General features: G+C 47.0%; 1 long non-coding RNA gene across 1 annotated transcript; it reads left to right on the forward strand.

The window, feature by feature from the left end:
* The first annotated feature begins 2192 nt into the window (after positions 1-2192).
* Positions 2193-10850, forward strand: LOC138437161 (uncharacterized). Its single transcript, XR_011255795.1, has 3 exons — positions 2193-2474; positions 9814-9897; positions 10276-10850. It is a non-coding gene; the product is annotated as an uncharacterized lncRNA (long non-coding RNA).

Consider the following 10850-nt stretch of genomic DNA (forward strand, 5'->3'; position numbering starts at 1 on the left):
GTGACATCATTGTCACAATTAAGATAATGAATATATCATCATCCACAAAAGTTTCCTTGTGTCCCTTGTTACTTCCCCCATCCCCAAGCAACCACTGACCTGCTGTGTCCATAAAGTAGACTATGTTGTCTAGGATTTTTCATAAATGAAATCATACAGTAAGTACTGCTTTTTCCTTTTATTCACCATAATGATTCTGAGATTTGTCTGTGTTGCACTTATTAATGGTTCATTTCTTTGAATTACTGAGAATTAGTTCATTGAACGGATGGATCAGTTTGTTCACCTGCTGAGGAACATTTGGATTGCTCCCAGTTTTTGGCTGTTACAAATAGAGCTGCTATAAACATTTATGTGCAAGTCTTCAAAATTTGAAAAAAATGTCGGCAGTGGTGAGTCTTTGATGAGGCGCAGAGGCTCTTTGTTCCTGTGCCTGGGCTTTCTCCAGCTGCAGGAAGCGAGGGCTACGCTCTAGCTGCGGTCTCAGGCTTCTCGTTGCGGTGGCTTTTCTTGTTGTGGAGCATGGGCTTCAGCGGCTGCGGCATGCAGACTCTGGAAGTGCGTGGGCTCAGTCGCTGAGGCACACTGGCCTAGTTGCCCCAAGGCATGTGGGATCTCAATTCCTGAACCGGGGTGGAGTCCGTGTCCCCTACATTGGCAGGCAGATTCTTAGCCACTGGACCACCAGGGAATTCCCTGTGTACGAGTCTTTGCGTGAATATGTTTTCAAGGTTTGTTTTCCTTTTTTTTTTTTTTTAGGTAAATGCCTGGGAGAGGAATGGCTGAGTCAAATGGTAGTTGCATGTTTAAATATGCTTAGGTAACCACCAGACCATTGTCCAAAGTGGTCGTAACATTTTATATTCCCAACAGCAGTGTATAAGCATTCTAATTGCTCCATTTTCTTGCTAACACTTGTTGTGGCCAGTCTTTTTATTATGCTTTACTCTTGAGAGTCCCTTGGACTGCAAGGACATCCAGCCAGTCCATCCTAAAGGAGATCAGTCCTGGGTGTTCATTGGAAGGACTGATGTTGAAGCTGAAACTCCAATACTTTGGCCACCTGATGCGAAGAGCTGACTCACTTGAGAAGACCCTGATGCTGGGAAAGATTGAGGGCAGGAGGAGAAGGGGATGAGATGGTTGGATGGCATCACCGAACTGATGGACGTGGCTTCATGTGGACTTCGGGAGTTGGTGATGGACAGGGAGGCCTGGTGTGCTGTGGTTCATAGGGTCACAAAGAGTCAGACACGACTGAACTGAACTGAACTGAATAAGTAATGATATTTAGCATCTTTATGTGTTTACTGGCATCCATGAGTCTTCTCTAAAGTACTATTTGAAATCTTTTGCTCATTTTTTTGGGGGGTTTTTTGTCTTCTTGTTACACTATAGGAGTTTTTGCAATGTAAGACATTTATTTTTTCCCTTTAATAATTGAATCATTATACTTATATCATCAAATTCACACTTTTAATGAGTACAGTTCAGTGGTTTTTAGCATATTCACAAAGTTGTGGAAACTGCCACAACTATTTAACTCGAAATGTTTTCATTACCCTGCAAAAAAAATTCCCAGACTCATTAGCAAGCACTCCCCCATCCTCTTCCTCCCAACCCCAGACAACCAATCAGTAATCTACTTCCTGTGTCTACTATATCAAATGGACCTTTTATATAAATGGAATCATACAGTATGTGATATCTTGTGACTGGCTCCTTCCATTTAGCATAATGTTTTCAAGTTTCAGCTATGCTATCATATGAATCAGCACCTCATTCCCTTTTTAAAAAAATATTTATTTTCCTTTGCTTATTTGGCTGTGCCTGGTGTTAGTTGTGGCATGGGGGATCTAGTTCCTCGCCCAGGAATCAAGTCTGGGCCCTTTGCATTGTGAGTATGGGGTCTTGGCCACTGGACCACCAGGCAAGTCCCTTCATTCCGTCTTATGCCCGAGTAGTATTCCACTTCATGGATATACTGCATTTTATTTATCTGCTCATCAGCTGCTGGACACTTGGAATATCCCCCCTCTCACTTTTTGGCTCTTATAAACAATGGGGTTATGAGCATCCAGGTACAAGTTTTTGTATGAACCTATGTTTACAGTTCTCCTGAGTATGTACCTTGTAGTGGAATTGGTGGGTCATGCGGTAATTCTATGTTTAACTTTTTGAGAAACCACCAAATGGTTTCCGAAAGCAGCTGTACCATTTTGTATTCCCACTAGCAGCTTCTGAGAGTTCCAATTTCTTCACATGCTGAACAGCACTTGTTATGGTTTTTTAATGTTAGCCATCCCGGTGGGTGCGATGTGGTATCTCATTGTGGTTCTGGTGTGCCTCACCTCGGTGACTGAGGATGTTGAGCATTCTTTCTAATGCTTATTGGCCATCTGCATATCTTCTTTGGAGGAATGTCTACCAAAAACCTTTGCTCACTTTTAATTGGATTATTTGTCACTTTACTGGTAAGCTGTGTATTTGTTTATTTTAGATGGAGTCCTTTGTCTGATACGTTTGTTGGGAATATTTTGTCCTTGTCTGTGACTGGCCTTTTGTTTTTTGTAATGGTGTCTCTGAAAGAAGACACAAGTTTATAGTGTTGCTGTAACCCAGTGTATCAGTTTTCTCTTTTGCATTTCATGCTCTTATGTTCTAAGAAACCTTTGCCTAACGCAAGGATGCAGAGGTGTTCTCCCGTGTGTTCTTCTAGACTTTTTATGGTTTCAGGTTTTTACATTTAGGATTGTGATCTGCTCAGGTTAATTTTTATATAAGGTATGTGGTATGAGTCATGTTTGACACTGAGTATATTTCCAATTATTTTTTGTTCTGTATTATTGCATATAGATCCATGCTTCATGTTCATTTCATATTTCGTATGAGGAAGAGTGGGAATGTCATTCCCCTTCTTTCCCTGCTTTTTTCCCTCCTCTCCACTCTATTCCACACTATCCTATACCCCTTATAGGAATGGTTTTATGGCTTTTGTTTTCTGTCCTTTTCTTTCTTTCTTTCTTTCTTTTTTTTTTTGAGAGAAAAGATACATAGAGATTTTGTTAATACAGGATATACTTTTGACTCAATCCTGCCACATTGCTTTCCCTATATCCTTGCCAACAATTGGTATTATCTAACTTTGATTTTGATTTTAATTTTTTTGGCCAACCTGTAAAAGAATGTGTCATCATTTTATTTTTGATTTCTCTAATTGCTAGAGAGTTTAAGTGTTTCTTCACAGACTTGTTAACCATTCAGATTACCCTTGTATGAGTTGCCAATCATGGCTGTATACATTTCTCTATTGACATTTTTCTATAATTCCTCTATTTTTCTCCCTGCTTTGCAAAAATTCCTCGTATATGCTACATTAGAATTCCTTAATTGATTATTTTATTCATGAAATTAAATATTATATTCAATTTCAGTTTGTCAGTTTTATTTTTTAATTTTTATCTTTGTGCTACACAGCACGTGGGATCTTAATTCCCTTATCATAACCCCTGCATTGGATGTGATCTTAACCACTGGACTGCCAGGGAAGTTCCAATTCTTATCAGTTTTAGACATTGCAAATACTTTCTCCCAACTTCTCCCCCGTCTGTTAATGGTCTTGTTTATTAAACAAAAGTCTCTTTTTCTCGCTGTGCCATGCAGCTTGCAAGATCTTAGTTCCCTGATCAGGGATTGAACCCGGGGCCACGGCAGTGGAATTGCTGAGCCCTAACCACTGAATCATCAGGGAAGTCCTGAGTGCTTTCATTTTTATGTGGTTGAATCTATAATTTTTTCACCTATAATCTATACTTTTAAACCGTTACTCCCTCAAAGTAAAAAAGATGTCTCCTACATATTCATCTCTTGGCTTTAGAGTTTTATTTTACACATGTAGATCCCCTGGAGAAGGAAATGGCAACCCACTCCAGTATCCTTACCTGGGAAATCCCTTGGACAGAGGAGCCTGGAAGCCTACAGTCCATGGGGTTGCAGAGGGTCGGACACGGCTGAGCGACTAAACCGCAACAATTTACTGTTAGGTAAGGGCTGTGGGATGGGGATCCGACCTGAAATTTCCTACCCTGGTTTCCCAGCTCTAGGTGCTAAACGTCACCAGCATGGCAGCAAGGAGGCCAGGGATCAGCAGAGGGCCGCGGGGGTTGGGGGCCCCTGAGTCTGACCTGGTGGCGGTTTTCTCCAGCAACCCTTAGCTGCCAGGGCTGAGAGTTGGATAAAGAGGACATGAGGACTTGTCAGGTGTCGGAGTTGGAAGGGCCAGGAGGGAAGGGTGTTCAGGGCTTTGCAGGGGCGGAAGTGCGCCAGCTGGGCCCGCAGTGCTGCGGGGCGGAAGCAAGGGTCTTTGGTTCCTACAGGTGTGGGCAGGTGCTGGAGACACAGGAACAGACTTCGGTTATAATAAGTGACACTGTGAGTGGGCAGCTGAGTGTGTGGGCTCTCACCCAGTGTGAGTGTGACGCTCACACACAGGCCAGGTCAGCCTGATGGCAGAGGAGGTGCTTGGGATGCCTGTTGGAGTTAGGTCCAGCGGCAGCCGCCCTTCCACAGGGGAAGGTTGGGTTGTCCTGAACGGGCCTCTCAGGTCAGGCAGGTGGAGCCCCTTCACCCCAGGCCACAGTGGCCAGGGGCAGGAAGCAGAGGGATTGGATAGATCCTGCCCTGGGATGGAGTGCAGGGATCGGGCAGGGAAGCCACCCAGAGTGGGTTTGTCCCAGTGGAAGCGGATGGTGAGCTCGCCAGCTGTGGCCGGCTGCCTGGCTGCTCAGGAGATGACATGGTGACAGACAGGCTGGGCTCCTCGAAGACTGCCTTGTGTGGTGACGCTGCCGGAGAACATCTCCACCAGGGAGAGGCAGAGGAAGAGAGGGCGAGACTGGAAAGTCCCGCCTTCACCCAGAAGTGACATTTCTTTGTCTGCGTGGAGTCACGTGGCTCTGCCTCCAGGGAGGGGGAGGCAGAGGGAAAGGGGAGGGGTGGGGCGGGCTGGAGGGCACCTGGTGGGCAGGGCTTATCCACGCAGGGTGTGAGGGGCTGTGTCCCCATTCAGGACTGGCTGCCCCCCGGGCCTGCCCTGGAGGAGGGGAGACTGCAGGCACACTGTGGGGCTGGCAGGACTGACTAGGGATGAGAGAGGGGGAGGAGGGTTAGGGGCCCCCACGCTGCCTGAGGAGGGGCCACACGCCACTCTGGGCCCCCTCCATGCCTTGTAGCTGCAGTGAGTTTCCCTTTCTGCCCCTTCTCACTAAGAGCTTTGCATAAGACCCATCCAGAGAGAGGAAGGGACCCTAAGAATGAACCAAGATGGGTTGGGGGCAATGTTTCACCGACTTCTCCCTTCTCTTCTGTTCATCCCACGTTCTGTACAGTGTGGGTGGGTATCTGGGGCCATCAGGAAAGTAGCAAATGGTGTGCGCTAAGTGTGTGCAGGGTGGGTGTGGGGGACGAGGCCCCTGTCCCTGGGGAGACAGGACTTGGGGTTGCCAGGACCGCCCCCCCCCACCGCCGGCCCTGTTGTCACTGGCTTTTCCATGTGAGGTCACCCCCTTGGATTCCCACTTGGTAGCTGAGGAAAGTGGGGCTTGGGTCATTGAAGGGCCTGGCCCAAGGTCACTGGCTCCACCCCCTCCACCTTGGCGTGTCCTCAGCTGAGCCTGCCACAGTGGACACTGTCAGGAGAGCAAAATCAAGTGTAAAATCCCTCAAGCCCCCAGAAGGGGAAAACGAGAGGCCCTGTGCCCCTAGAGCAACCCAGGAAACGCGATGTGAAAACCCAGGAGGCGGGGGTGGGGGCCCAGTGCTTGGGGCCCCGGGTGTCAGCGGGTGGAAACAGGATGTGAGCAGAGAGGGGGCTGTGAGAAGCAAGGTGGCTCCCAGCAAAAGCAGCCACCTGGCGCACTGTGTTCTGATCACGGAAAAAGAGCCTGGGCTGTGTGGGAGTGGTCACATCCTGCTCCCTGCCAGGCCTCCCCCGCCCACCTGGCTCCTCGGCTGGGGGTAGGGGGCCTGCGGGCAAAGGACAGGGCCTTGCCCTGTGGAGGGATGGGGATTCAGTCTTAACAAGGGCTCCTAGATCCCCAGGGAGGCCTGGTATCCAATGGTAAAAGCAAAAATGAAGGCAGAACAGGGCAGACAGCTCACTGGTCCCCCCAGCCCACACTGATGGAGGACCCGCCAGGGCCAGGCCTGAGCAGGGAGCAGGGAAGGTGAAGCTGCAGGGCCCACGCTGATTCCAGGGAGGCCCAGGCTTTGGGAGGGCAGAAGTGAGCCCCGGCTCTGTGAGACCCTGGGTTTAGCCTGAGAATCTGGGAAGGCTTCCTGGAAGAGGTGAGAGCTCAGAGGCGTCTGGAAGGCAGGTTAGAGGCATCCCAGGCAGGGTCAGCCCTCACAGGGCGCGGAGCTGTGTGGCTCAGTGTCACCGGGGGCCTCTTTCTGCCCATGTGGCCAGAGTCTCCCTGCTTGGCCTGCTCAGGGCCTTCGGGCTCCTCTCTGGCCTGGTCACTCACTAGCATTAACACCAGCATTCTCTTTGCCCACTCCCGCATACCCCGGCAAACCCTAGCAAACCCTGGGCCTCCCCCCAGCACGTACTGCCCCACCCACCACTCCACTTGGCAGCCGTGGGAGTGTCATCTCTGAGGCTCCTGCTAAGCCGCATCAGCCTCCTGGTGGCTCAGCACCTTTCCTTGGTTTATAACCAGACTTTGGCTCCTAGAGTGTTTCGTACATATTTATGTTCATAGAGCATACAGGACTTTCTCGTTTTTTATAGAAATGGTATCATGTTGCATGACCCTTCATTTGCAATTCACTTGTTTCACGTCGTCTTGGAGCTTGCTCCTTCTTACCTGTTTATTTGATTCTTGGCTGTGTTAGGTTTAGTGGTGGGCCACAGATCTCTTCGTTGTGGCGTGTGAGGGTTTTCTGTGCAGCCAGTGGGCGCTCTGGTTGTGGCACGATGTCTTAGTTACCCCCTGGCATGTGGGATCCTGGCTCCCTGGCCAGGGATCGAACCCATGTCCCATACATTGGAAGGCAGACTCAATTATTAGACCACCAGGGAAGTCCCTGGAAGCTTGTTCCGTATTACTGTGGTAGATTAACCTCACTGGTCTTTCAATGCTTAGCAATCATACAAGCTGAGTGTCCCGCTTCACCCAGTATAAATACTCGCTGAGCTGGAAATCTTTGTACAGTTCTTTTTTCAGAGTGACATCCAGAAGAGGGGTTGGAGTCAAAGGGCATGTGCTTCCCACATTTGGATAGGTTCTTCCCAGTCACCCTCTGAAAATACCAAGCTGTGCTCCCCCAAGAAGGCACTAGGTTACTCGTCTACCCACCCCACTCCCAGCACTGAATGTGTGCCAAGCGGGTGGGAGAATGTGCCCTGACACCCTTTCCGTGGGGACAGCGGGTTTCTCATGCCTCTTGGGCATTTGCACTTCTTAGCCCCTGAATTACTTTATTTTATTTTTGAAAATTTTATTTAAAAATTAAAAAAATTATTTAGCTGTGCAGGGTCTTAGTTTTGGCATATGAGACCTTTGATCTCTGTCAGTTTGGCATGGGGGCCCTAGTTCCCTGACCCGGGATCACGCCTGGGCCCCTGCATGGGGAGTGCAGTGTCTCAGCCGCTGGGCCTCTGGGGAAGTCCCCTTCGTCTGAGAATCCTGTGCTGCTGTTCTTTGCCTGTTCTTGCTCACTTGTGGAGACGCTCACATAAAGACGTGTGCCTCGCCTTCCCCACACTCCCTTTTCTCCTTCCCTGTATTATTTTTTTCCATAACCACCATCTGACTTGTTGTATGTCTGTTTCCTCATGCCGGTCCCTCCTCACCCCCTAGAAAATGTCAGAACCAGGAGAGCACTGGTTCTGCCGTTTTCCATGCCAGCATTTCCAGCGTCCAGAACAGTGCCTGGCCACAGTATGCATGCCTAATTAGCCTATGAATGAATGAATAATAATCTTTTGTCTGTTATTTGTTTTTCAAATACTTTCTCCATGTCTGTCACTTGCTCTTTAGCTTCATTTATGGTAAAGTTTAATTGTACAGAAAATTTTAGTAAATATGAGGTCAGATCTTTTGGTTTTTTCACACGTGGCTTTTGTGTTCTGAATTTTGCTTCAGGCTTTTTTTTACCCCAAGTTATAAACACATTGTGGTATATATTTTCCTTAAGTCTTGTATTTTTGGATCTTATTTAAATGGTTTATTTCCCATGAAGTATATATTTGTGACTGATAGGAGATATAGGTAAAATTTTTTTTAATGAACAATATACTCTTGCTGTACGTTAAAAAGGCCAGTCTTCACTCTGTTGGTTTGAAATGTTGCCCTTATCATTACTGGGTCTTTGAATTTCTAACTGGTTCCTTTTGTATATTACTATGCCTAGATGGACCTTTGTTGGCAAAGTAATGTCTCTGTTTTTGAATATGCTATCTAGGTCGGTCATAACTTTCCTTCCAAGGAGTAAGTGTCTTTTAATTTCATGGCTGCAATCACCATCTGCAGTGATTTTGGAGCCCCAAAAAATAAAGTCTGCCACTGTTTCCATTGTTTCTCCATCTATTTCCCATGAAGTGATGGGACCGGATGCCATGATCTTCGTTTTCTGAATGTTGAGCTTTAAGCCAACTTTTTCACTCTCCTCTTTCACTTCCATCAAGAGGCAGAAATGCTGGGTTGGAAGGAGCACAAGCTGGAATCAAGATTGCCGGGAGAAATATCAATAACCTCAGATTGGCAGATGACACCACCCTTATGGCAGAAAGTGAAGAGGAACTAAAAAGCCTCTTGATGAAAGTGAAAGAGGAGAGTGAAAAAGTTGGCTTAAAGCTCAACATTCAGAAAACGAAGATCATGGCATCTGGTCCCATCACTTCATGGGAAATAAATGGGGAAACAATGGAAACAGTGGCAGACTTTATATTTTTGGGCTTCAAAATCACTGCAGATGGTGACTGCAGCCATGAAACTAAAGGACACTTACTCCTTGGAAGGAAAGTTATGACCAACCTAGATAGCATATTCAAAAGTAGAAACATTACTTTGCCAACTAATGTCCGTCTAGTCAAGGCTATGGTTTTTCCAGTGGTCATGTATGGATGTGAGAGTTGGACTGTGAAGAAAGCTGAGCGCTGAAGAATTGATGCTTTTCAATTGTGGTGTTGAAGACTCTTGAGAGTCCCTTGGACTGCAAGGAGATCCAACCAGTCCATCCTAAAGGAGATCAGCCCTGGGATTTCTTTGGAAGGAATGATGCTCAAGCTGAAACTCCAGTACTTTGGCCACCTCATGCGAAGAGTTGACTCATTGGAAAAGACTCTGATGCTGGGAGGGATTGGGGGCAGGAGGAGAAGGGGACAACAGAGGATGAGATGGCTGGATGGCATCACTGACTTGATGGATGTGAGTCTGAGTGAACTCCGGGAGTTGGTGATGGACAGGGAGGCCTGGCATGCTGCAATTCATGGGGTCACAAAGAGTCGGACACGACTGAGCGACTGAATTGAACTAAACTGAGGCCAGAACAACTCTTTAAAAATCATTAGACTTTTTTAGTTTATTTTTCTATCAAGTGAGACAGGTCTCCCACCTCTGTTCTTTTTTTTTCCCTTTCTTGGTCATACCATGTGGCATGTGGGACCCTAGTTTCCCTGCCAGGGATTGAACCCAGGCCCCCTGCATTGGGAACTTAGAGTCTTAACCATGGGACCACCAGAGAAGTCCTCCCCTCTCTGCTTTTAATTTTTAAAACTTTCTTCACTATTTTTGTACATTTTTCTTTCAGGTGAATATGAAAACCAGCTTGTTAGGTCCCATGAGAACATCTTGTGATTTTGATTGTGTTGTGATCATTCACAGATCCAGTCAGGTAGGGTCCAATATTTTTATGTCAGACATGCCTATTACAGGGCATGACGTGATCATCTGTATAATTAGCTTTATCACCTCCTTCATCCAAATTTTATAGCTGTCTTCATATAGGTCTTACACATTCCCGTTAGACTCAGTTCCAGGTATCCTACAGTTTTTTGTTAATATTTTGAACGGCCAAATTCTGTTACAATTTCTCGCTGGTTTGTCTGGCGTGTAGAAAAACAGTTGTTGTATGCTGATCATGTATCTAGTTACCTTATTGGTTTCCCTTTTTGGTCCCAGTATTTGTGAGATGATTCTCTTAGGATTTTCTGACAAGGTGTCATATTTTCTGCAAATAATGATGATTTATTCTCTTCTCTGGGCTTCCCAGGTGGCTCAGTGATAAATCATCTGCCTACCAATGCAGGAGACACAGGAGATGAAGGTTGGATCTCTGGGTCGGGAAGATCCCCTGGAGGAGGAGGAAACAGCAACCCATTCCAGTATTCCTGCCTGAAAAATGCCAGAGACAGAGGAGCCTGGCTGGCCACAGTCCGTGGGGTCACAAAGAGTCGGGCACGACAGAGAGAGTGAGCAGGCACGCATGCATTCGCTTCTGTATCTCTTTCTTTTTTACTTTTTTTTTTTTTTTTGCTACATAGCATGCACGATCTTAGCTCGACCAGTGGTCGAGCCCATGCCCATCGCACTGGAAGCACGGAGTCTTAGCCGCTGGACCACCAGGGAAGCCCCTGCATCTCTCTCTTGCTGCGTGGAAACATGGGTGCCCCCAGAACACGGCACCGTGCCCGTTCTTGTGGGCTCCCTTATCCTGCTCCTCCTTCGCGGAGATGATCCCAAGTTTCACTGTTCCCTGTGAGGCTTGCCGGAGTTACGAAGGCTTCTGGTTTTCTATTTGTATTGTTCTAAGAATTTTCTATAACTTAGGACGAATGTTAAACGGTA

The sequence above is a fragment of the Ovis canadensis genome, chromosome 3, assembly GCF_042477335.2.
Source record: "Ovis canadensis isolate MfBH-ARS-UI-01 breed Bighorn chromosome 3, ARS-UI_OviCan_v2, whole genome shotgun sequence".
NCBI lineage: Eukaryota > Metazoa > Chordata > Mammalia > Artiodactyla > Bovidae > Ovis > Ovis canadensis.